The sequence below is a fragment of the Calonectris borealis genome, chromosome 3, assembly GCF_964195595.1.
Source record: "Calonectris borealis chromosome 3, bCalBor7.hap1.2, whole genome shotgun sequence".
Taxonomy (NCBI): Eukaryota; Metazoa; Chordata; class Aves; order Procellariiformes; family Procellariidae; genus Calonectris; species Calonectris borealis.
In genome coordinates, this window is record NC_134314.1 from 2,644,749 (window position 1) to 2,668,943 (window position 24,195).

The window sequence follows — 24,195 nt, forward strand, 5'->3', positions numbered from 1 at the left end:
GCCAGTATGGTTGCTGGACAGATTTGGCACTCAAGGTGTCTGTTGGCTTGTGGTACTGTTGACAGCTTATCTTCATGTCTTGAATAGGTTTGATAGGAAATACCATCTTCCTCATTTGGACTAGAACCTTCTCTATTTCTTGTCAGTGAGTAAATTTTTACCTAAAAGTTTCGACATTGCTTTTGCTGCTTCCTACAATGGGAGTGACCAACTTTTGCCTGCTCAAAGCACAGTTTAATAGTTCATAAACAAGTTATTGCACCTGTTTGAGCATTTCCTTTACATCCTGTGTGATACAAAACTGATAGCCCCAGCCCCTTCAAGTTTGCATTTTTAGAAGGTGGAAGAAAAGGTGGTTTGTTTTTAATTTGCGTGTTTCTTCCTAAAGGATGGATGCATCCTTTGTTGTTTGCTTGAATTGCACGTTTCTAACATTCACAAACTATTGGTCTGAACAGCCAAATCTGGTCCAGAGACTTTAAATCCAGTCAGCTCAAACCACAGGCAGCACTCCTTCCTCCAAATACAGGCAGGACCTTGTAGTTGAGTGTTGCCCCTTGGCTCCTGCTCCTACGAGTGGTGGCAATGCTTTCTAGCTAGCTTATCATTGGGTGTCCACAAAGACTAGCTTTGGCCTCTCAGAAGACAGAGGAAAGTTTCTCCAGGGAGCAACTCATAGGATCTGGCAATTAGGCTCCTGTTTTGAATTGCCCATAGAGGACTTCTATCTCCATCAATTGGAAGAGGAGCCTAAGGAAACTGTTCTCTTGTCTCTGCTCTTACTAACCCACTCAGAACAGGCGCTGGCTAAACTGCTGAAATGCCTCTGATCTTCCCATTGTCTTCTCCCAGAACTTCCTCTGCTCCCCTTTCCTTAGCTGCTTAGGGCAGAAATAGGACTGCCTCCCGGATAGGTAAAAGATCCATTAGATACGTCCCAGAAGTTCACTTGCCTCCAATAAATGCATCATATATATGCCGTATTAACCTAAATATGGCTTCAGAGGGTGGTTGTTTGTATGTGTCGATCGTCAAAGTTAACACTGCAGCATGTGGATCGATGTAAATCGAAGTGGTTTAAATAGCAGGCAGGAAACTTTGGTTTGAATAATTGATCTTTAATTTTGTTTTGCACATGTATTTCTTAGGTTCTGCTGATAACTTCATAGTTTTCTGGCAGGTGTCAAGAAGTAACCTAAGCAATTACATTACTTCCTATATATTTATTACATGCTGAATTAGAAAATGGTTAATTCTCTACATATTTCCCAACTGATTCTTATTTACGAATCATGTCAAGCCACATTTGGATGGAGACTGGAAAGTGCAGTTTTACTTGACGTTAAGGCTGTGTTACACTTACATCAAAATACAGTTTTTCTTTTAAAATACACTTATTAAATACAGTGAGTCTTGTCTGGATAAGGTAAATTTAACTTAATTTCTGGTTTGCCCTTCAAAAACATAAAGCTGGCAGAGCTCATCAGCTTACCTTGTTTTTATTCCTCATTTAAAAGCGAGAAACTGTTTTTCCTGCTTTCTGAATTCCCAACTGATTTCTCAACTTTGAAAGCAGTAGTCATTGAACTGAGCTAAATCAGCAAAGTAAAAAGAAAATGTTTGTTCTTTTGTACTTGCAGACAAGGATACTGCTTGAAAGATGGGTTGGCACTTAATCAGACACTAGTTCCCAGTGCTTACTAGGTGATTTCCACTAGTTCACTAGCTTGATATTCTTTTTCCCTTGGAAAACTTTTGCTAAATATGCATCTTACTCATTTTGCTAATTTAAATTATTTTAAATTGGAAAGTAATTTTAAAGCTTTTATTTTTAATCTGCATGACTCTGCAGTGATGCAGATGCACCTTTGCTTGCGAGTATTACAGCTGTGTTTGTGAAATCAAGGGCATGTGTAACGGCAGACCTAGCGCTGTCAAATATCCTGTAGCTAGATGCAGGATTGACAGGGCGTGCTCCCACCCGTCTCTCTTCTGATGGCTGGGCATCTCGTGTAGATGCAGCCCCACTACGGTGTCTGTTTTGCTCTGGAGCCTCGTATCCCAAATTTGGCCACTCATCTGTGATCAGCCCTTCAGTGGTATGTGGGGCCAGGGACAAGGAAAGAAGTGATGCCGTCCTGGAGCTGCGGAGGGGAAATGTCCCGTGTTAGAGACTCACGCTCAAAGTATTGTCCAGCTTTGAGTCCAGTCTAGGGACTTTTTCTTGGGGGAAAAACCTTATACCTGAGAGCGTGTATTCATGACCTGCAAGTCTGGACTCAGAAAAGAAGTGACCACAAGTAACGTGCTTAAGAGTGAGCTCTTTTAAGATAATGTCTACGTGAAGTCCTTCAGCTGTTCAAATGATAGGCTTTGGTTTAGCTTTTTTGTTGTGCCTGCCCCTAAGTTTTTAGGATGAGTCTCTGGAAGATTGTTGGAAAGGAACTGCTTAAATTGCTTCTGTTGAAGGATATACATCCACGGCAGGATGCTCGCTGCGTAGCAGGGCTCTCTGCCGGCTATTTTGAGCTTGTTTATCTTCTTAGGTAATGCTTGCCCTGGCATCATTCATAGTACTCCTTTAACTTTTAAAGACTTTAAATGCAAGGTAAACATAGACCATCTACTGCTACTAAATCCTTCTTTCAAGCTCACATGAGACGTTAAAGATGGCAGCAGTATGTCCTTTTACTGACAAAGCAGTGGGTGTTGAGCGGATGGCAGAGCCGCAGTCTGTAAATGCTAAAATTGGAATCAGCGTATAGAAGAATAAGAAATGGTTTGAACTCCACTGAAGGCAAGACAGGAAAGTTGCCCTGCAATCGCTAGAGCAGGAGCTCAGCTTGCAAAATGAGCATTCTCAACAGATGCAACTTCTGTGCAGTAGTTAAAAATAAATTGTGAGGAGTTAAAAAAAAAAAAAAGTTGGGAAACAAATCTGGGCATCAGTTTATGGCAACTCCAGTTTTCTGAGCGTATTGGGGAATGAATTAATGAGATCTTGAGGCAGGAAATGTCTATACGCAGCCGTAATAGCTTCTTTTGCTCTTCTATTCCTTAGGTATGGACTGTTTCCTCTCCTGAAATGAGCTAAACTCCGCCTACTGATTAAAAATGAGAAAAATGGTGTTTTGGTACATACCGGGATTTGGGGTAGGGTTTTTTGTTGGTTTGTCCAGCGAGGGTATTTTAGGACTTGGCATAATAATTTAATATTTATAAAGTTTGTCTTTTTTGTTCAGTTTTGGAACAAATGAATGCCTTTAGTATGATCTGAGTTTTGTCATCTAAAAATGTTGTCTTTTCATAGTGCATATTTTATTTTATTTACTAATTAGTGATAAATGCATAGATTATAAACACATGGATTTAGATAAAACTCTTTTAATAAAATGTAAAGTATTTGGTTTTCATTCCTTCCCTCTTAGTTTAAAGTCAGAAGCATAAAACTACTTAGGATCGGTAGCTTCCTGACTTTCTTAAGAACAGATTCCTTTTTCCTTCACTTTCTTTTCATGTGTGTGTTAGAGAGACCATTTAAGCTCGGATCCTGAAGATGCTGAAGTATGCTAGTAATCCTGCTAAATCCACTTTGAATCTCCCAAGTGAAAAAGCTCACACAGTCGGGGCCATGCGTTCTCTAACCAAGAACTTTTCAGCCTGGTATCTTTGTATGAGAAATTGTAGCACTATTTAATTTTTAAAGTACTGTAATACTTTAAACTAAAATATATTGTAATTGAATCAAAACGACCGTGATACAGTTATTAGCTTTGTGCTGTTGCCTTAAAATGTTTGCATTTAAAAAAACAAACCTACTTGGTACTTGAGACAATCTTGCTTTTGTGTATACCAATAAAAAAGGTAAAAGCACTTAATGTTTACTCTTCATTTTTGAGGGTTGTAGTTGCGTAAAATGTTGTGCATGCAAAGCATCATCTGAATTCTTAGTAGTAGATTCCTGTGCTGTCCCAGCGTGCTTGATAATTGTTTAACTTTAATTTGTATGATCCTGACATCCTACATTTCCTTACGGCACTCGCCTCCTTCCAGTTTCTCCATTTCCTTTCCTCATTGTACCTTGAACTAGAGGCTGCAGGGAAGAAGGTAAAACCATGGAGAAGAGTTGGTATTTTGAAGGGTGGCTTACAAAAGATTTTGGACAGTATAGGAATCACCCGAAAGTTCAGGTGAAGAGTCTGAGGGTGAAGGAAACTAGGCAGAAATGGTGGTAACTGGGAAAGACCTAAGCACATCAGAAATGGTTTCTATAGGAAACACCAAAGCAGGCCAGGGAGAACTGGAACGAAAATCCAGCTTTCACGAGCACAAAGATGGGTAGGTTCTAGCTAACATTTTTGTTGCCTTTAGAAAAGGCAGTTTTTCTTTAATGAAGGAGAGCCTACGCTATGTTAATCCCTTGCTTTGGTCCAATGATCAATGCAGGAAAACGGCATGCTGTGAAAATTTACCACTGTGGATCAATAGCCCCTAGCTACCCAACTGTATTAAAGATAATTGATGGGCTGAGGGGATCTTGTAAACACTTGTTTGTCCCATCAGCATGTTTGCTTATTTGTTGATAGTAAGGACATCTACAGAGCCACTGTCAGCTGTAATGTATTTCTGGTTTTACTTGGGATTACTGCAGAATGTGCATTCGTTTATCTTTTAAACCACTTCAGCATCCCAAATATGATTAGACATCAGTAATGGAAATGTATTAGTTGACAAGTGAATTTTATACATTTTTAAATAAGAACACAAAAGCCTTATTTATGCTGGGTGAATTGAGATCTAGAGAAATATCCAGCTAACTTTGGCCCCTAGATGACATTTTAAGGGATAAACGATCAAGGTTATGCAAATGAGTGAATTGATCAAAACCAGTGATTTAAATCACTTTGATTTACATCAGCAAGAGGGAAGCTTTGATTTAAATCATTGATTTTAATCTTGTTTTGGGATTGTACTTTCATTATTTTCCTAAAGACAGGTTGATTTTCATTGGCTGGTAACTATTTGAAGTATGTTTATTTGCAAACAAGTATAGCTTTTAAGTTAATTTCTTAATTTCTTTCTTTGGGCAGGAGGGGGAATGCTTAACTGGTAGGGTAAGTGGGGCAGGAATATGTCCTTAAGCAGGTACATAATTTAACAAATCCTCATTTAAATTCTTTAACATTTACATTTTCTAGAAATGGCAAATGAGCTCTATATAGATGAGGATTGGAATGGAGTGTAGAAAAACCTCACTGTTTTGAGATTTGTATTTAAATGTAGCTATCTTAAAAAGCCAGCTTTTAAAAAAAAAAAATGAGAAATGACAAAAACATCTCATAAATGTTTTACATTTTAAAACTGATTCATTAAACAAAGAAAGCATTATCTGCAGTTAATGAACTGAACTGCTTCTGGATACCATGTCCTTCAAGGTTTGAGAGCTGGCAGTTCTTACTCTCTTACCTCTTTTATTATTCACAGATTAGAAGAGGAAAACAAGCTTTCCTGGTTCATTTTTTTTTTTATTTTTAAACTCCCAGTTGGTTATTCCTGTCCCCGCGTGCTTGATGAATGAACAAGTCAATGATTTGAATTAGATGAATAAACTAAAATGAACAAAATATTCCTTATATGTGCAAAAAAGGGCAAAAGTGGTTTAGCACTTGAGACTCTCCTTCCAGGTGCTTATGCTGTACCTTTCACCACTTCAGGAGTCGGATTTATTTCCCTTCCTTCCTAGCCTCCCCAAAAGACAGCAATAGCTAATGCTGCTAAATATTTTACATGTAATTTTAAATAACATTATAGTAAGCTTATGCTTTGGAATAGTTGATCAAAATTTTAATAGGACTTTTAAAAAAGCCAATTAAAAATGTAATTCAAGAAACTCTTTTTTTTCCCCTTAATCTTCCCTTATGAAATCTAATATGAATGCAGATAATTTTCTAGCATTTTTTTTGATGGTGAATGCAGTCTAGGTTTAGTAATCAAGGTGAAAGAAATGTACTAAGCTAGTTTTCATCATGGAATACATGTTGAATTTCTTCCCCCCCCCCCGAAGGACTTTAACAGCAGATTTTTTTTTTTATTTTTAGCATAGAGTGTGTCTGTCTCACAGACAAGTTCAAGTGGTTTGGTCACTGTTTAAATTCACAAAGCTAACGAGGCAGGCAGACGCAGTTCTGTTTTCCTGTGATTAAAAACAAAAGTCTTTCACACTTCTTTTTTTTTGTTCCTAGACCACAAGACTTGTTGAAGCTGTAGAGCAGTTATAATGAAGATTGAATAAGAATAGAGAAGAGATACTGGTCTGTTTAGATTTTCTATTATATTTATTTTATTAAAATTGATGGGATGATGACAGTTTTGTCTCAACTGTAAAGAGCACCTTAAATCCTTTGGTAATTAATGTAGAGCTTATTGCTCTACATTCTCAGGCACTGTGTAAATACTTACGGTTAGGAAGAAAGGCAACAGTTTTGGGCGAAGCTGGTGGTATCTTCCCATCTTCTTCATCAGTATCAAACCTGTGATGCTTCTTACAGCGCAGTGCCTGTACTCTGCTGAAAGCTATGTGTGTATTTGGCTAGAAGATGCTGCAGGGCCTCTCTTTTTCCCAGGAAAAAAAAAATAATTAATTATTCAGAATGTACTTTTCTGCTTTTGTACTGCCTTAAAACAAATGCCTCACCATGTTGATTTACCAGCACTCTGCTGTTGAATGTTCTATACTGTAAATCAGGGCGAAAAGTGAGGTCCCAACATTTTGTCACTCTGTTTCACTTGAATTCTGTATTGTCAGGTCATTCATTTGCTGCCATTTGTGTTCCTTGGTGATACTATGATAAATAGCTTTACCTTCCGTCATTCAAGTGACTGCTGCTGGAAATGTTAAAGCGATACCTTTACCAGGCTGTTTCCAATGTTAAGCTCTGTTTATTAAGTTAGAAAATACTTGCTTTTTTCTGATGAGGAAAAAAAGCCTTTACATGAATGCAGAATACTGTCGCTGTTCAGATCTGTAAAACTGGAAGGAGGAAGTAATGGTACATATGACCTTAGGATAAAGTAGAAATGTCTGTTGTTACATCCTTGGGTGCTTATGTCCCAACATCCTAGATTAGATTTTTAGTTCTCTGTCTCAAAAAACCTTTGCACATATCTGAACACAAAGCATAAGTTGATGGCTGATGCAACGTGCTGAGCCAGTTTATGTGTATTGGGACATCCATTTAGGAAAAAAAACATTGTGAGACAGAATAGAAATATCAAATGATAAAGAGAAATTAAGTGGTAACTGCTATTTACCCAGTCTCATAATACAGAGACTGCTAGATGTAAAACGAAATGGAAAGGATATCCTTCAGGATATGTGCCAGCCTTGATTAAGTATGAGGATTTCTTGCCCATTGCTGTGAAACACCTGAGTCTTGATATTTGGTTCCTCAAAAATGTGGACATGGGAGTAGGCGTACAGGTTTGCAGACTTTGATTACTGTTAATCGGTCAACATAGAGGCTGTTCCTGACCAGCTGTAGCACATACTTTCTCTTGCTTAGTTGGACAGGCAAACAAAAATGGGATGGGAACGTGGGGCAGGAACAGGACTGGAAACTACTTCTACTGTAGAAGCTGAAAATGTGGCAGTAAAAGGACAGAGAGTTGAGTTCTGAGAGGATTTCTACAGTGGAAGGAAAGGGCAAGGACATTTAAAGTAAAACCTTCAATAACCCACCCACTTGCCAAGAGTTGTTCAAACCCGATGTGAAAGTTTCTTGTAAGGAAATGAGGAATATGCTGTTTTCTGTGTCTGCTGTGGGGAGTACAAGAAATAGTCGACCAAATTTTCAGCAAAAAGTTGATATTAGGAAAATAATTTCTGTGTTGGACTTCTGGAATAGCTCACTTGGGGAGTCTTAATATTCTGGTTGCTCATCCCTGAGTTGCTGTAGGCTTTTCCTGCCAGTAACTTCATCTCAATGCAGCAACAGTTATCTGTAAAGTCTAAGTGATCCTGCAATAAAAGGGCCTTCTTAATCAAAGATGGTAAAGTCTGAGACAGTCAGTGCTTTCAGTATTGGCATCCTGTTCTGCTAAGGCAATCCCACGTAGGAGGAAGACAGACACAAAAAGTGATTTGGCTGTAATGCAGCAAAACAAATTCTGGCCAAATTGTGGACTTGGAGTTAATGGGTACACAGTGTTACTCTGCAAGTCTCTATAATGCTGACTGGAAATCATGGTGAGTTTTGTAGTCTGTTAACTACTTAAGACTTTTGTTATTTCAAGTTTGACTTCAGCTAGTGAAAAATGGGGCACTTTCATGTCTTATATTTCAAAAATAAAAACATTTTAAGAATATTAAAGGTAAATCTTACCAGATTGCTTTAGAGCAACTGTGAGGCTGTGATCTAATCCATTTGTATGCATGTGTGTGTCATCCCCCCTTCTCCCCCAGCCAACTGGATGTTGACTTATGGTGTCAGTTTTCTCCTTGTAGATGTAGAGTGAGTCTTTTCTGGTGTGTACCATGTTTTACAATATATTCACGCGCTCTGGCTCGTGGAACGGCTGTACATAAATTGTGCCCAGGCCATTTAAGAACATAATATCCGGGCAGGGTCAGACTAGCCCAGTAGCCAGTCTCTGGTTACAGTAAAAACACTACTTGCAGAAACTCAGCCTTTATCTTGCAGTTGAAGAAGTAGCAGAAACCATGCTCAGGGCTTCAGCTTCATATATTACGACTGACAAAGTTCAGGCCATCTGGCATCCCTTCTCTGCCCCTGCCCAAATCTCTCTCTCTGTTACCAGTTTTCCCTATAGGCCTACTTCACCCGCGTTCTGCAGCTCCTCTGCTGCGCAGCTCTTCTCAACAAGGCCACTTTCTGGTTCTTGACTGATCAGTCTCAGTCTCAGGTAAGAGTGGCTCCAGACTCCCTTTTACAGGTTAAGAGAGTTTTTGAGACCAATCCTGTTTGGTTTTTTGCCGAGAACTTTATATTCCCAAGTATTAGGCATGAGCAGCCGTTTGAAATTAACTGATGTTTGTTATCTACAGCTTCAAATGTACAAAAAAAAATTATTATTAAATCAGGGTTTGGTAAAGTGAAAGGGTTGATTCTGTCTTAAGGGTATAAGAAGTATTTACTCACTTTACATTTCTCAGCTTTTCTTTTTCCACTTTTTTTTCTATCATTTGACTCCAGGAGCTGGAGCTTAAAGAAGAGCAAATGCTAACTGTGAATGTGAGGACAGTGGAAGAATGGCTAAGATGCTTTACTTTCTGATTTGGATTCTAAAGAAAGTCCTAAAAAAAGAGACTCAAAGTTATCCCACTTCTATTTTTCTTTTTCAGATCCTTAAGTGGTTCCTTTAGCACAGATCCTTGGTGAGAACTGCAAGGAATCAACCAGCACTCTCTAGTCATTAACCCTTTACAATGACCCAGGTAGTTCACTATATGCATCATACTTCTCTTGTAAAGCTCATTACGTGTAGTCCAAGCACTCCAATGCCAGCAAGAGGGGACAAGGTAAAACCATCCTCTTCAGATTTTGGAATAGAGTTGGTGGCCTGTGTTTGAAAGGTTTAGCTGCATAGCTGTGTTGGTGGAGGGGAAGGATGATTTCTACTGGAATAGTAATATTGCAGAGAGGACAGTGTTGACATGGTGAGGGATTACTTACTTCAGTATACCTATTCCCCTGTTTCTGTAGGAATAGCAATAAAAGCATCTTTATGTAACTGTAAAGAGATGAGGGAGGAAATTATATCACTTTTAAGTAATACAATATTGTAATTTCCTAGAGTGGAGAGGCCCAGGTTTGAGGCTTAGGTAATATTGGGTCATAACTTATCCCATTCCATTTGCTTGCTAAGATCCTGAAAGGATTTTGTGAGCTTTCAGAATGAGTGGCATCTTAGCCCTACTGCTGTCATAGCATGCACAATCTGCCATGATATTCACCAAGCACAGCGTTGTGGTTTTCCCCCCCCGCAAGATTTTGCTTTTAAAATGACTATTTTAAGATACTTTGCCCATTTGATAACTGACATCTTCTTATCGGGACATGTCGTCCCTTCTACTCTCTCTAGCTAAAAAAGAATCATTTTTTTTTAATACAGAGTGAATCTAGGAAGATCCACCTGTTTTGGCTACTAGAGGAGAGAGAACTCGTAACCAATGCACGCAGTGAACTTGCACTCACATCCTCAAAAAAATGGTTTAGATACTTGTTTAGAAAGGTGGAAAGTGAGGGAGAGATGTAGTTCATGGTCTCCCAACAGCCCTCAAAGACGCTGTCCTGTTTTGTTCTCTAGAGGATCTTCCAGCAGTCTTATTGCTGTAACTTTTGAATGTCTTCCAGGAGTTCTTTAAATTGTATGACTAACCTCAGTCATGGGAACTTAGCTGTTTTCTTAATGGCAAGTTGTATTTAAACAGGGGTTAAACTGGCTTAACAAATAGTATCCTTGTGTGGATGGGGGCAGAGATTTATATAACAGGTAAGTATGCCAATACATTATCAACTGGATGTAAAGAATCATAAAGATCTAAGTAATAAATGAAGTTGAAAGTACCCCTTTATGTAAGTCAGTATTTTGGATAATATTCTTAGAACTAACTAAAAAGAAAAAAATTCATCCTACAGTCTCCTGTGCTTGGCAGCAGAATTGTTAGTCAGCAAGAATGTGCAGAACTTTGTGAAAAATTGTTTTTTAGATAATTGCGTGTTGCAGACTGACTGTCTAGAGGAACTCACATTTTATTTTTGGCATATTGCATTAAACGATAGCTTTTACATTTTAAGACTGATATGTTGATTTATATATCCTCCAGTCCTCTGGTGGACATCCAATTTCCAAACTTGGATACTTCTGTTGAGTAACTAGAGTCAAAATTTTCAGTTCTCAGATGGGAAGAGAATTTTTCCAAGATACTACCTATCCAGCTAAAAGGAAAATGGTAAGATGATGAGTGTGATACATCTAAAAGCGTGTATAGGAAAGGCTTTACTGATGTGCGGAAAACAGACTCCACAACCTAGAAGGTTATAAAGTAGGTATGTTTATTCAGCGCTGGGCAGCACGGGGGGTCGCCCCACCACAATTGTGCGTGCCAGGGTACTTAACTTACAGGGGTTATATGCAATCAGTATATACATATTCATTACATTCCTTAGAAAAGGCGGTCTTATGGTAATGAGATCCTGGAAGTCATTTACATAGTCCAAGCATGTGCAGTAAAATTAGGGTTAGGGTCTTTTCCTTCTCCGGTGGTCGTCCATAGTCTTCCTCACTGTGTCCGTTAGTTGAACTCTGGGCTTCCTTTGTCTACATATGGTCACTTAATTAACTCATCAGTTCCTTGACTCTTGGAATGTAAGGAGGCCTCCGGTTATCTTGTCCTTTAACACTTACCCCTTCACAGTTGTTCATTGTTAGTGATTTACATAGGACACTTATCTCGTCACAGCTGTTACATAGGAGGCCTAACGAGCCAGCTCAAGGTCTATCCTCTCTTATCAAGTGGGAGGGTGCACCACAGTAAGGTCTCAGTCAGGGATTGTTAGTTAGTTTAGTAATTCAAGGATCCTGTTATCTACACAGCCTTTGTAACTTCTGCTTACAATATTTATTATGCTTATAACAGCATCTTGTCTATCCGAGTTGCTAGCTACAAAAGATTGCACTAACAATTGCCCACATCTCTGTACAATAGGTAACATTTTAGCTACATCCTTACCTCGTGGCTAGCGTGCTTAACAATGCGGTTTCTTTAGCAAGCTCCTTCTGCTAGTTCCTGTTTAAATATCTTTCACAATGGCGAAGGTTATAGATATATGGTTTAGGCTAGACAATGGCTCTGCTATTAACCCTTAAGTGTTAGTTCCCTCTATCATTACACTCATTCCCATCTGGATTTTGGTGTGTATACCTTTGAATGGGTTAAATATCCCTCTGAGCAACATACATGCACGTAGGGAAGGCCAGGAAACTTATATAAAAGTTCAGAATCAAAATGCAAGTAACGTGTGGATTAAAAAGATCTGTTTTTTCTTTCATTGCCCTTAAAATTGGAAGCTTGTAGCGTAGGCGATAGGGCTAAATTAAAACAGCAGCTTATTGCTGGTATTGCCAGTTGTTAGTGTCACCGGTACACAGGAGATATTGCACAGATCTTTTTGAATGATTATTGTTAGAAACTTGCTAGCAGTCTGCATTGCAGCAGGACTTACAGGGAAAGTGCAGTTCTCACCTTTGATGATACAACCATGCCTCTTGAAACATATTTTGGGAGGATGCTGCCAGCTCATCTGTGGCACCACAGCAGCTGGCAATAGAGGGGATAGAAGCATGCATCTACACCACAAAAAGTCTTATGACTTTTTTTAATTGGCAACCGTTGTAACTTTAATTCATATCTGAATTACATATGTGTGTAAAACTGCCAGGGTCCTGACATTTCTCTCCAACAGCTGCTTCTCTTTTTTTGAGTGGTGGAGCTGAGTGGGTTGAGGTTAATGGACTCTGTATCATTTATTTGGGTTTAAAATAAAGCGCGCGTGTGTATAAAAAATATATAGATATAAAAAACCCTCTGGAAGTCTGAATGGCAAGTTATAAAGAATCTTCCCTGATCTTTGAAAATACAGGGTGTAGCGTGGAGACAGAGTAACAGAAAGACACGTCTAGAAATGATGAAAGTCAGGGCTGGAATAATTCTTCAGATGGTTTCTGTTCATCGTGTTATCGCTGTACAACAGAGTGGTCTGCAGCTTTGAAGGCAAGTCAACCTTTCTCTGAGATGATCTCTTTTGAACTGCTGTTTGAGCTGGTAGGTACCTGACCCATTTGGACAGGAGCGAGTAGATACCTTAAGACTGCTTGAATGAGTGAAAAGGTAGAGAGCTCAGCTCAGGAAAACAGCTCCAAGAAAATGCTTGTGCAGAGGGGTTTTAGAAGATAAGCTGCATTGTGGCTAGGAAGCTTTTTGCTTGGGGGGAAGTTTGTGGGTTTTTCAGAACTTTCTGTAGATTGTCAGTCCAGCAGATAATACAGGTTGAGGAAAAAAGGGTTCGCACAAACCCTGGGTATGGCACGGGTTAGTTTTGGGAGCAAGGGGAAATAGCTTAACAACCCATAGATGTTACAGAACAGCTCAACACTTTGGAAAATATGAAATGTCCGAATGTGAGGAATAAAGGAATGTTTTGCTAGCTATCATTTTGGCCACTTTCCTGCTGCTTCCCCTAGCACCAGACTGGACCCTGTGTTAAAGCTAAGCACAAATGTTGTTTGGTTCAAAACCAGCTATAGTAGATAATACATTTTCTGCTTGTTTCTGGAAGTGGAAAAACTCCATGATCAATCAACTACGAGAATAAATTGACGGCAACTCTGCCCGTCTTCAGTATAGATGATTTGCTCTAATTCTTCCCATCCGTTTGCCTTCTGTGTCTCTCACAGTTAGCAAGTTTCCTCCAGAAATTGCCTGCATTCAATTGCATTTTATTTGAAAAAAGAAAGTTTTCAGAGAAGTTAGCAAGTGAAAATGGAGTATGTAATGGTCGCCATAACTGTAGCCTTTGCTGCCAATGACAGCTATAATTATATATGGGGCACATACGTTCTAACAGATGCTTCCCATTTAAACCACACTGGTTTCAGCATAAACCAAATTTAGGATCTAAGCATGGTGACCACAGCACTTGCTAAATCTCTAATTCCATCTTCTGCCATTTACTGTCTTTCTCAAATGCTCAGTGAGACTTTTTTTCCTAGTTGTTCTATGGAACAGCTTTGATTTTTCTCACTTTGTGGTTATTTTAAGCTTCAGAAAACAATAAGAATGTACTTTTCTTTTTTTCCCCCCTCTTTCCTCTGTGCTTTTATGAAAGCAGAATCTGTGTAGATAAAGCACAGTTGATCTGTTAGGGATTACTGTTTCTCAGTTATTCTTTTGCTCTTGCATATCATGCCTTTATGTAGAAGAATATTTAAAGGTGCTGTGTAGAACAGCGAGATGAAAGATTCTTTGTGCATTGAAGAATTCTGGTGTCACAGGAGTCCACCTGTTCTGCTGTAACTTTTTTTTTTTTTAAAACTGAAGTTTATTTAAAGTGAATTTTAGTGCTCATAAAAGCTGCTGGGTTTTGACAGCCTTAAAGATTGAAAGGCTGTCCCCACAGGTGGTGGCAGCAGCACTATGGCCTGGTATTCAGGGCACAGGAGTAGGAATCAGAAGATCCACATTCTGTTCTCATCTTTATAACAGGTGACCTTGAGCCAAGTAGCATGTTGCTGAGGCTCAGTTCTCTGTGGAGAATTCTACCCCGGCTTATGAGGACGTTGTAAAGATTTGCTACTCTCTTAGGAAAAAAAAGACAAGGATAAAAACTTCTTGCATCGTCATCAAGCAACAGACCTCATCTCCAGTCTACCAGCGATGAGAATAATTTGCAGTTTTCAGGAGAAGATATTACTAACAGCCCATTGAAAGTCTCAGAATAAGTGGAAGTACTTCTTGTCTGTGCAAAATTGTCTAAAAGGAGCTAACCAAACCAAACTGTTTTCATACAGGTCCAAAAAGACTGTTTCTGTTGGTGTGTCCTACATGAAATCTTTGTAATTTTGTGGAGGGTCAAGCTGGATCAGTCTAGAGGTCCATTTGATGTAGCAGTGTGTGTCAAGTAGTGGTCAGTATTGGACAATTAATGCACCTATCCAGCTTGCAAAGCTATTCCTCTGATTAAGTACAACAGGAGTTTTCTTTTTGACCCTTTCAGGCTATCAGCTTAATTCCCAGAAGCTTCAGATTTAATTACCCATATCATTACCACAACATGCATAGCTGCAGATTTTATTAATGACCATAAAATTATCGAATCCTCTTTAAAATGAATGCAGATTCCCAGCCAGAAGGTCCTTTCACACATCAGCTCTAGTACAAGTGAATCCCACAGGTTGGTGCAGCACCTCTCATGTCCTTTTGTCAAATACCGAGCCTAGCTCATCCATCTTTCTGCACCTGATTTCCTGTTAATTTACCAACTACTAGTAATACTCTTCTGCAGTTCTGTCACCAAATTCAGGTATTCTTGCCCTTAAAATGGTAGCTGAGCTGAAGTTTTACCCTTCCTGGAGCCCATTTTTATGCATTTGGCAGCAGACTGACCTTTACACCTCTCTGTTTCAGACTCCTTCCACTCACTGCATTGCTTTTATTCCTATCCCTAAAATGTTCTTTAATCCATTTCAATTCTTTTTCCCTGCACGATGCTTTATGACTTTGTAAATCAGTCTGAGTGGTACAAAATCAAATGCTTTCCTGAGATCCTGATAACTTATGTCCACTGTTTCACTCTTGTCTAACCTAACGATTTGGTCGTATAATAAAAAGGATTTCAGCAGATTTGTCAGGCATGACCTTCCTTTTATGAATCTGTACTAGATGTCCTCTACTAAATTATGCATTTCCAAATGTTCTGCAATTTTGGCTTTTATCAACACTTCCAATACATTTCCACAGCTGAAACTAGATTTCCTGTTCTAAGAGAATTCGGCAGAACTCTGTCACAGCCCAATAAAATTCATCAGTTTTTCAGAATTCTCCATAATAAAACTTCTCTGTTTTCTACTTTTTGCCCTCATCTTACTGAATTCTTGACACTGGTATTAGTATTCTGTTTTATATAGCTCTGCGAGTACTGTGTGCTCAGGAAATAACCGGCTCACCGTTTGCAGTTCAGCAGGTTTGTGTGTCACATGTGGAATGAGTTGCTGAGTCTCAGCCCAGTTGCAGGCGAGAGGATGTAGGCCGGTAGCTCAGACTCTCGATTTGGTTCCAAGCTTCCTAAATAATTTCGTTTGAGACTGGAGGTCAGTTCACCTCTTTGTGCATCTGTGTATTTTTCTGGCCTGCTTCCTGAAGAGTATTTTACATTGCAGGCTTGCTTTGTGATTTTGTCTGAATATATATGTGTGAGGGGGGAAGGGAAACTCCAAATCCTTCAAGTGTTCTTGCTTAAAGCCCTGATGCTTGTGCTTATACCTACTTTGAACATATAGCTTGCCACTTGGGCTATGCTTCCAAATTCGGATTTCTCTTGGAGGTATGTTCTGACCCACCTACTTTGCACTGCAGATATATTTAGCAAAGTTTTGCCGTAATAGTCCTACAGTCCCAAAGCTGTTATCTGCTCTTCTGCCTACCTCCTTCCCAGTTACCTTCCATGCATCAAGAGCCACCTGCCAGAGTTCTGCATCTGTGGTCAAGGTGTTCTGCCACTGACATGGCTCTTTTTTGGCGATAGGTAGAGCACAGAGGCTAAACAGCCCTGTCCTCCCTGTGTGCTGCTGGCTGGGCAATGCAGCTTGCCAAAACTTGGGTTAATTCCTCCATGTGTGCAGCAAAGATCGTGAGTTCTGGGAGAGGCCCCCAAAGTTACGAATAAGACCAGCGGAATTGGAGACTGCCATAGTCAAAGCCTCAAAGTAGGGGGGATTTTGGGGGTTTTTAAGAAAATGCACAAACGGGTACGTATTCCTTGCCCCCAAGCCTGGCTTGTACAGGGCAAAGGTGCTGCTCAGCCTGGTTAGGTTGAGAGCAGCACAGTTGCGTCACGATGCCGGAGCAGACGATCTGGGGATGGGGTACGTCTTAAGACCACGGGGATGGCTCTTTTTTAGTCTGGATCCAGCTTACAGCAAAAGTAGCGCTAGAATACTGGTAGGGTATGTGTCTGCCCTGTATCTTCTGTTTATTGCAGGAGGAAATTGCCAAGTTATAGAGATACTTAAGTTACAACAAAATTATGGAAGACAATGCATTTAATGGGCTGGCTTTTCTTTAGAAAGCCGGATTCTGCCTCCCTCCTCCAATCTTCCTGTTAGATGCCATCCAAGATGGATTCCAAGTGCAAAAAAAAATTAAATAAATAAAGCAAGCAAACCTGCACTGAGTGAATCATTCCTACTAAATTTAAACCACTTATTATAGGGAGGGAAAAAAAAAAAAAGAAAAAGAAAACTCGGATTACAGGTTTAGCAAGCGTGAGCACATATTTCAGCATGTATTGCTGTATTTCTAATTGCCAAACTACTGATTTCTTGGAACTCTGCTATTAGCATTGTTAAGCAGTGTTCCAGACAGTCACTCCTATAAATCCCTGTTAATATGTTAAGCAGGAGAAGGCCTTTGCAAGAATAATATTTAGCCGGCAAGCGATCTCCATTTGGGGCCTGCTGTCTAGGCTAAAGGGACAGATAGGGGAAGTAACTGTGCTGGCTGTTAGGATGTCCTGCTTGAGCATCCAGTTGATGTGTGCTTGAATGTTATTGCCACTTCTAATAGGTGCTTAGGATTATTTTATTTTTATTTATTTATGTGGACAGAAGTATAAGTGTATGAGGTTTCTGTACAGGGTGTATTTCTAGCAGTAAGGCCTATAGTTTACTGATCTCTTGCTCTCCTTAGTATGCTATTCAGGCAATAAGTAACCACATGAAAAACACCTCAAACAAACAAACAAATGCCCTTTTCATGGACAGATATTGTTCTTTTTCAAGTGTGCTATTCCAAATATTGAAGTGCCTCAAACCCTGAAATTATGAAAGCACATTGCTAAATGCCCCCTTTTTTTTAAATTTATTTTCGTAACACCAGTATAACCAGAACATTTTCATCACTACTAGTCTGCTGACTGAAGTAATCTCTGTTTATTCTAAACTAGTCAGTGGGTAGAAACAAGATGGAGTGTCTTGAGAATAAATCTGCCAGAGTACAGCTTTACCTTGGAGAAAAAAGATTGCCCTTTTACTTGCATCTGCTGAACCATGTACCTCTGCAGGGGTGGAAGAGCCCCACAGGCTTCCTGGCAAAGCATGTGAAAAAGAAAACTTGGATCGGACTGTTTGCTTGACATGGATGAAAGTCTAGGTCATGAGAGAGGAAGAAGAGGGGAAAGGAGAAAAGGAGGGTAGAGCCACAGATCAGTAATTTAAGCGCAACCAGTTGACAAGAACATGGGGATGGATAGGGGCAAGGAGACTTGTTTGATCTGCTGCTGCAGTGAGGACACATCTGCCAGATCCCAAGCCAGTTCCAGCATCGCTGGTGGACATGCAGGTTCTCTGATAACTAATCGTATTCTGAAGTGAACAGCAGATGGGTGCCCTGGGTGTCCTATGACTGTCCATCAAACCTACCTTGTAAGGCAGAGGGCAGACATCGGCGAGACTGCCATGCTTGTAGTATCCTTTTATGGCACAATTTTATGCAGGCTTGTTTGGGGATGGAAAAGGGTTGCACGCTTATTTTATTACAAGTAACTGAGAGCTTGCAGAGCTTTTCAGAACACCATTTAATGTTTTGTAAAGTTCCTAACGAGTTTATTGTTTGTACAGCACGTTATCAGATTACTGTTTGGGAAAACGGGATGATGACCTTAAATCCAAAACCTATTTTAAAAAAGATAATACTTAATTTTTATGCAGTGTATTTGCTATTGCCAAGTGATACCACATTCCTCTTAATACTTTTTTGTGCCATACAGCAATGCAAAAATAAAGGATCATAAGGCATTACTTATTTCTCTTCCGTGCTTGTTGCTGGTACTAGTGATGGCAGATACACTTCAGTTTCTTTTCTTAGGTCAGCAACTGGGCGTAGGTTCTTCAGCTCACTCAGCTGAATATGCATGCATCTTGCATTGGGCATCTTCGTATTCACGTAGGATCGTGTACTAGCAGTTTTCTGTGCCTGCCAAGGGTTTGCGGTGCCCCTGTCTTGCAATTAATCTGCCTTTGTCAAGTGACCTGATGCCAAGTACGATTTCTGGAATTCTGCTAAAGAAGATTTGGTGGCATCTACTAAGGTGCGTAGAGGTCCCCTGGAGAGTCACAGATGAAGGAAGGTCTCCACCTGAACAGTCAGATGAATGCTCTGTTTTCTTGGGCTTGTTGTACATTTTGCAGTACCTCCCATTTTCATGCTCTTGAACTTGCCTGTCACCGGCCATGACCTATATGGCAACTGAACATTAGTCTTTGTAGTGGACATTTCTGTCCTCCTTGGGACAAGCAAGCTGCAGGTCTGAGTGGAACTGACAGCCAAAGAGGAAGGCCTGTCTTTAAAAGACTATACTTATTTTAAGTCCAACATGTAAACCTGCACAACTGCAAGATCAAAAGCCAAGCTCTGTGAGCACTGATTCTGGTAGCCTTAGTTAATTGTCCTCTAGACATTGGGAAAACTAGTATGTTTTGTCATCTTTGTATGTCCTGTTACTAGTGGGCTGAGATTAGTTTATCAAAGTTTTATGTACCGGATGGATGTTCTGAAGGCACTGCTGACCATCTCGGACCTGCAGGATGCTGTGCTTCTGCCGCTGTTGCTGGTTTTCCTTCAGTTGGTACCTCTTGCCGTGTGTGGTATGCAGGGCAACTCTGTCAGGTTGTTCTCCAACATGAGTGCCCTCCCTGCTGGGACCTGGAAGCCATGACAGCAATAGTTTCTTTCTTGTTCTTAGTGTGCGCTATTCGGCATAGTGTGCTTGGTCTGCATCCTGGTGCACTCAGATTGCACTCAAACAGGGTAAGTAATTCCTCTGTGCCAAAACCGATACTTGGTGCTAGCTAGACTAGAGAGATGGTGAACTTGGGGCACTTTAGGAGGTCAAGTTCTTCCACAGCATACTGCAGAGTAATTCATTTGAGCGGTTCCAGTTGGTGAGAAATTTAACTGCAACATTATTATGGTCATAAGCACACAGGTATGGACTGCACGTGAGCCTGCCTGAATAGACTTAAGTAAGCAGAGATGTTCACATCTAACAATATTCTGCAGTGGAGGTATACTCGCACTATGCATACATTATTCTTGGCAATATAGAATCTCATTTCAGTTGGCATATCCAGTGCTACTATGTCACTGAATTCTTAGCAGAAAACTGTGAAGGTAATTAGTGTTAATTGGGATCTCTTTTGAATGAGCCTCTCATTTATTGTATGTTTGGCCCAGGCTTGGACTCAAGGACTTGGCAATCTCCCATCTGCAGTTTTGTCCAGATGAACGTATATGCCTTACGGTGTACATATCCACAGAGTTCAAGGTATAATCCCTACTGTTGGCATGTAAGTGCTTTAGATCTTTATTCTACTTTAGGGTATGTCTTGCCCGTTGTAGCTCTGTAGGAGTTAGCTGGCATTGGACTGCTCCTTCAGCCCTCTGCTCTTGCCTGTTTTCTTCTGACATGCAGTTACTAATTTCGTGACAGCTTCTGCTCTGTTGCAATGCAGCATCAAACTTTTTGAACTGAACCACCCAACTGAGAGTCACCATCTCCTTAAATTCTCTCTCACATGACCATCTCACTCTTCCTCATCTGTTTCACTGCTCAAACTGATCTAAGTGGATTACGATAACCTATTTGATCATTAAGGAAGTGTCTTTGTAGCAGCCGTTAGCTACCGCTATTAGCCATGAGTTCGTGTGCCTTGCTGTCAGTCTTCTGCTGTCGAGATTCACTTGTAATTTTAGCCAGAAGAGCTAATTCAAGTCTGGCCTTTGGTTCCAGGCAAGTTTTTAGACATGATCGGAGTGGACAACATACTGAAACTCAGGAGATGCAACAGCGTAGGTGCTTGGTACCTTAGGCCAGAAGCTCATTTGTAAGCAATAATGAAAATATAACCTGGGGTTCTCTGCTGAAGTGTGTCTGCTGGTGTATCTTGATGACAGCATTTCATTTTCCAGCTGCCGTTAAGGACAAAGCAATACTAAATTATGTCCTTCTACTGGGGACTGCATTGCCTTTTATGCATCTCTGGGACTTCTGGAGTAACTTGGGGTCCTTTCCAGTGAATACAGGTGAACTTTTCTGCCTTTCTGGAAGCCTTGGGTGAGTTTGGGAAACTTCATGATTTTGTGACCTCAGTCTTTCTGTATAGAGGATCCGTTGCTAGTCTGCTTCAAAATGGAGCCTGGCCTCTGGCTTGCACTGTAGGCAAACCGCTAAATTTGGGTAAGGAGGTTTCTTTTGTGTGGGGTTGGAGGCGGAAAAGAAGAGAGAAAAAATTTTAACTGCAATCCTTGGCTAATTGTTCTGTGGAGATCTACTGCAGGGCGTGTTGTGGAAGCAGTGATTTACTTGCTTGCTTTTTTAAGTTTACTACCTGTGGCTTTATGATAAGATTGAGGTGTGTGTTTTCTAAAGGGGAAAAGGCTTCTTTTGATCGTTTCCCTCCAGTTAAAGAGTTCTGAGGAAGAAGAGGATCCCATCAAAAAATTTTTGCTGTAAGCTTGGCAAGATGCTACTCTATTCCCTCACCATTATCGCCAAATATGGCTTTCTCCTGGGTTGTACTGTAAGGGGTTTGGTAAACCAACACAGTCGCAGTAAGAGTGAAAACAGCATTGATTGGAGGTAACTTCTGGGCAGTTTCTTCAAGAATTTTTGTGTTCGTAAAAAGTATGCTCTCTTGCTCCCTTTGGTTCACTGGCGCAGGTTGCCCGAAGTGGTGGAGTCTCAAACTTTGGAGAGACTCAGAAGCCATCTGGACATGGTCCTGGGCAACTGGCTCTGGTGGCCCTGCTTGAGCAGGGGGGTTGGACAAAAGGTCCTCCAGAGGTCCCTTCCAACCGCAACCATTCTGTGGTTCTGTGATTAGAAGGTCACAACCTGTCCCTTAAGATCTCTGCCATAGCAATTCATGCCTTGTTGCCTTGCAACATGAGCCAACATGTTCCTTGCAAACATCCGTTCAAGCTAACCCAGAAGCTGCAGCAAATGCAGTAACTCTGTTGCTTGTTTAGCAATGATTCTTGATGATTCTTGTTGCGCACCTTCTTGAGAGTCTGCACAAGACCGTGCTCAAGGTACAGACCAAGGTACTAACTTAAAGTAGTGATATTTAAATAACTTGGAGCCTGGAGACTTAAGAAACAACTCTTCTCTTCGTGTTGCGGTACAATGACTGCGTGAAACTGGATGCTGCACGTCGCCAAGCCACAGTGTGTGCTCGGGAGGCAGCAGTTCTTAGAGAAGGTTCTTATCCTTGCTTTCCAGGGCACAAATGTAACACATCCTCAAGTCATATGGCAGAGCAGTTTTTTTTTTTTTCTCTCTAATAGGCCTATTTTGGGAAAATGGGCTAGAGAGTCCTAGATTAGCTTTAGTATTTTGGACACTAGTCCTACTTTTGTGCACGCACCCAGATGAATTTGTCTTTAAGTTTTGATACAAATGCGGTACCTGGAGTTTTAAAAGCACTGGGTAAACAGCAGCCTGTCTGAACATCTCCCAAGAATAAAGGCCTCCAAGCTGGCAAAGGAAGGCTTAACAGGAGCTACTGTCTGGAATTTGAAGCCAGACACATTCAAAGCAGAAATCAAGTACAAATTTGTAACGGAGAGGGTGATTAACCACTGGAATGAACTAGAATGGATGGATCCTTGGTCTCTTGCTGGTTTTGAGGCAAGATGTCTTCTGGACTTAAGTTAAGCCAGGTAATGTTTTATGCTGACCTTGGTGTAGAGAAGGTGAAGCAGATGAAATGCAACAGCCCATGTTTATAGACACATGCATAGGCACACATGCACACACTCACGCACAGAGTCCAGCCAGAAGACCTGATGATTCCTATAGACCTTAAGCTGTTCATTAAGTAAAAGACTTAAATTTTGATTTTTTTATTACTTCTAAGAGAGGATTGGTTTTTAATTATGCATGGGGTTGGGAATCTGCCTTTATTTCGAATTCAGCAGTGGTAGAACTTCATTCTTGGAGCTGAATTTGCACATTTTCTTCACCATCCAATGCACCAGGTTTATCAGCAAGCTGAAACTTGGTTCTTCAGCATTTCAGTAGCTGGTTTGGTAATAGTCCTATGGTAGTAGTGCCAATAATTTAGCCCCTCTGTTCATGTTTTACTTTTGACAAAATGGTGATGTTTCTCTTCCCCAAGGACAAAAGCTTTTAATTTGTTATTTGTAAAGCCATTTTTAAGAACTGACCAAGGAAGGTATTAGTGAAATACAAAGTGGTGGCATTACTTTTTACTATGTGACTCACTCACAAATTAAAAGGGAAAATTAATTTATCTTCCAAATAAGTGATATCAGCCTCGTCTTTACCAAGTTACTTCCTTCTTGCCTCTGCAGGGTGTTGTGGATCAGGGTGAACTATACTTCAAAACATTTAATTGCATACAGTGAGAAATGAAGAAAACTGAAGTGGATCCCAAGAATGTATTAAAAATCTCAACTAAAATGAGAATGATTTCATGTCAAGTGAGACAAATGCAGAGTTGATACTCCAGTGCTTCACACTTCCACTTGTCCTTGGTACTGAGAAAATGAGATTTTTAATACCTGAAAAACAGATTGCCATGAAGACTCATTTGTTGTAAATTTAAGCTGCCTTTATAGCAACTTAAGCTGGGGACAAGATTGTTCATTACATCTGATTCTACAACTGTGGCTATGATTTCCATATTAATATTGAATTTTTTTTATTGTCTGTACCAGAAATAGGAAGGAGAGCTGGTCGTGTTTTCCCTGTGTTAGCAGATAATTTATTTAATGAATAATGCGAAAAGGGCAAAGGTTTGTGACTTCTTACTTGCATATCAACTATAGATTGTGGTAACACCTGCTTTTGCTGCTGTGATCAAACCTGGTTTGCTGCTTCGGTTTATGCTAAAAGTAGACTGAGGGAAAGAGGGATATTGATTCATGATTTCAGAATCATGGTTTGGTGGTGGTGGAAGTTACGTTGTTCGGGGCTGAACTTTTTTGGCTAAAATTATAGGTGAGGGGTTGCTTGTTTCCTGTCTGATGTTCCTTAAATTACAAAAACATTTAAGCAACCTTTACATATGTGTGGGGGCAGGGAAGGTATTTCTGTGCCACTGAACTTTAGACCAAGGTTGAATCAAAGACTATTTGTAACCCTTTTCAATAGCAGCCGTTCTGTTCTGGCATCAGGCGTAGGAAGCACTGGCTTCCTCTTCTTTCTGTGTAACTGCATTTGCTTTCACAAGTCCAGCTACCAAGGCAGACCTGAGGATTCCCCGACCTGCCGTACTGCTTGTCTCTGTCTGTGACAGTTTGCGATTGCATTCAAACTGTAATACTGCTGCCTCAACTTTTAACATAGCAAAAATTGAGAATTCCTCTTATTTTCT

At 40.3% G+C, this 24,195-nt stretch overlaps 1 protein-coding gene across 16 annotated transcripts in view; it reads left to right on the forward strand.

Annotated features, from left to right (window-relative positions):
* Window positions 1-24,195, forward strand: part of HMBOX1 (homeobox containing 1) — a 127,148-nt gene that overhangs the window by 21,608 nt on the left and 81,345 nt on the right. The window contains exons 2-3 of one of the 16 annotated variants that reach the window (XM_075144821.1): window positions 3,062-3,153; window positions 6,243-6,311. The exons of 14 other annotated variants lie outside the window; for them this stretch is intronic. The gene's annotated coding sequence lies outside the window, so the exon portion shown is untranslated. The remainder of the gene's footprint in view (window positions 1-3,061; window positions 3,154-6,242; window positions 6,312-24,195) is intronic. One more of the 16 variants, XM_075144819.1, reaches the window with a different exon arrangement.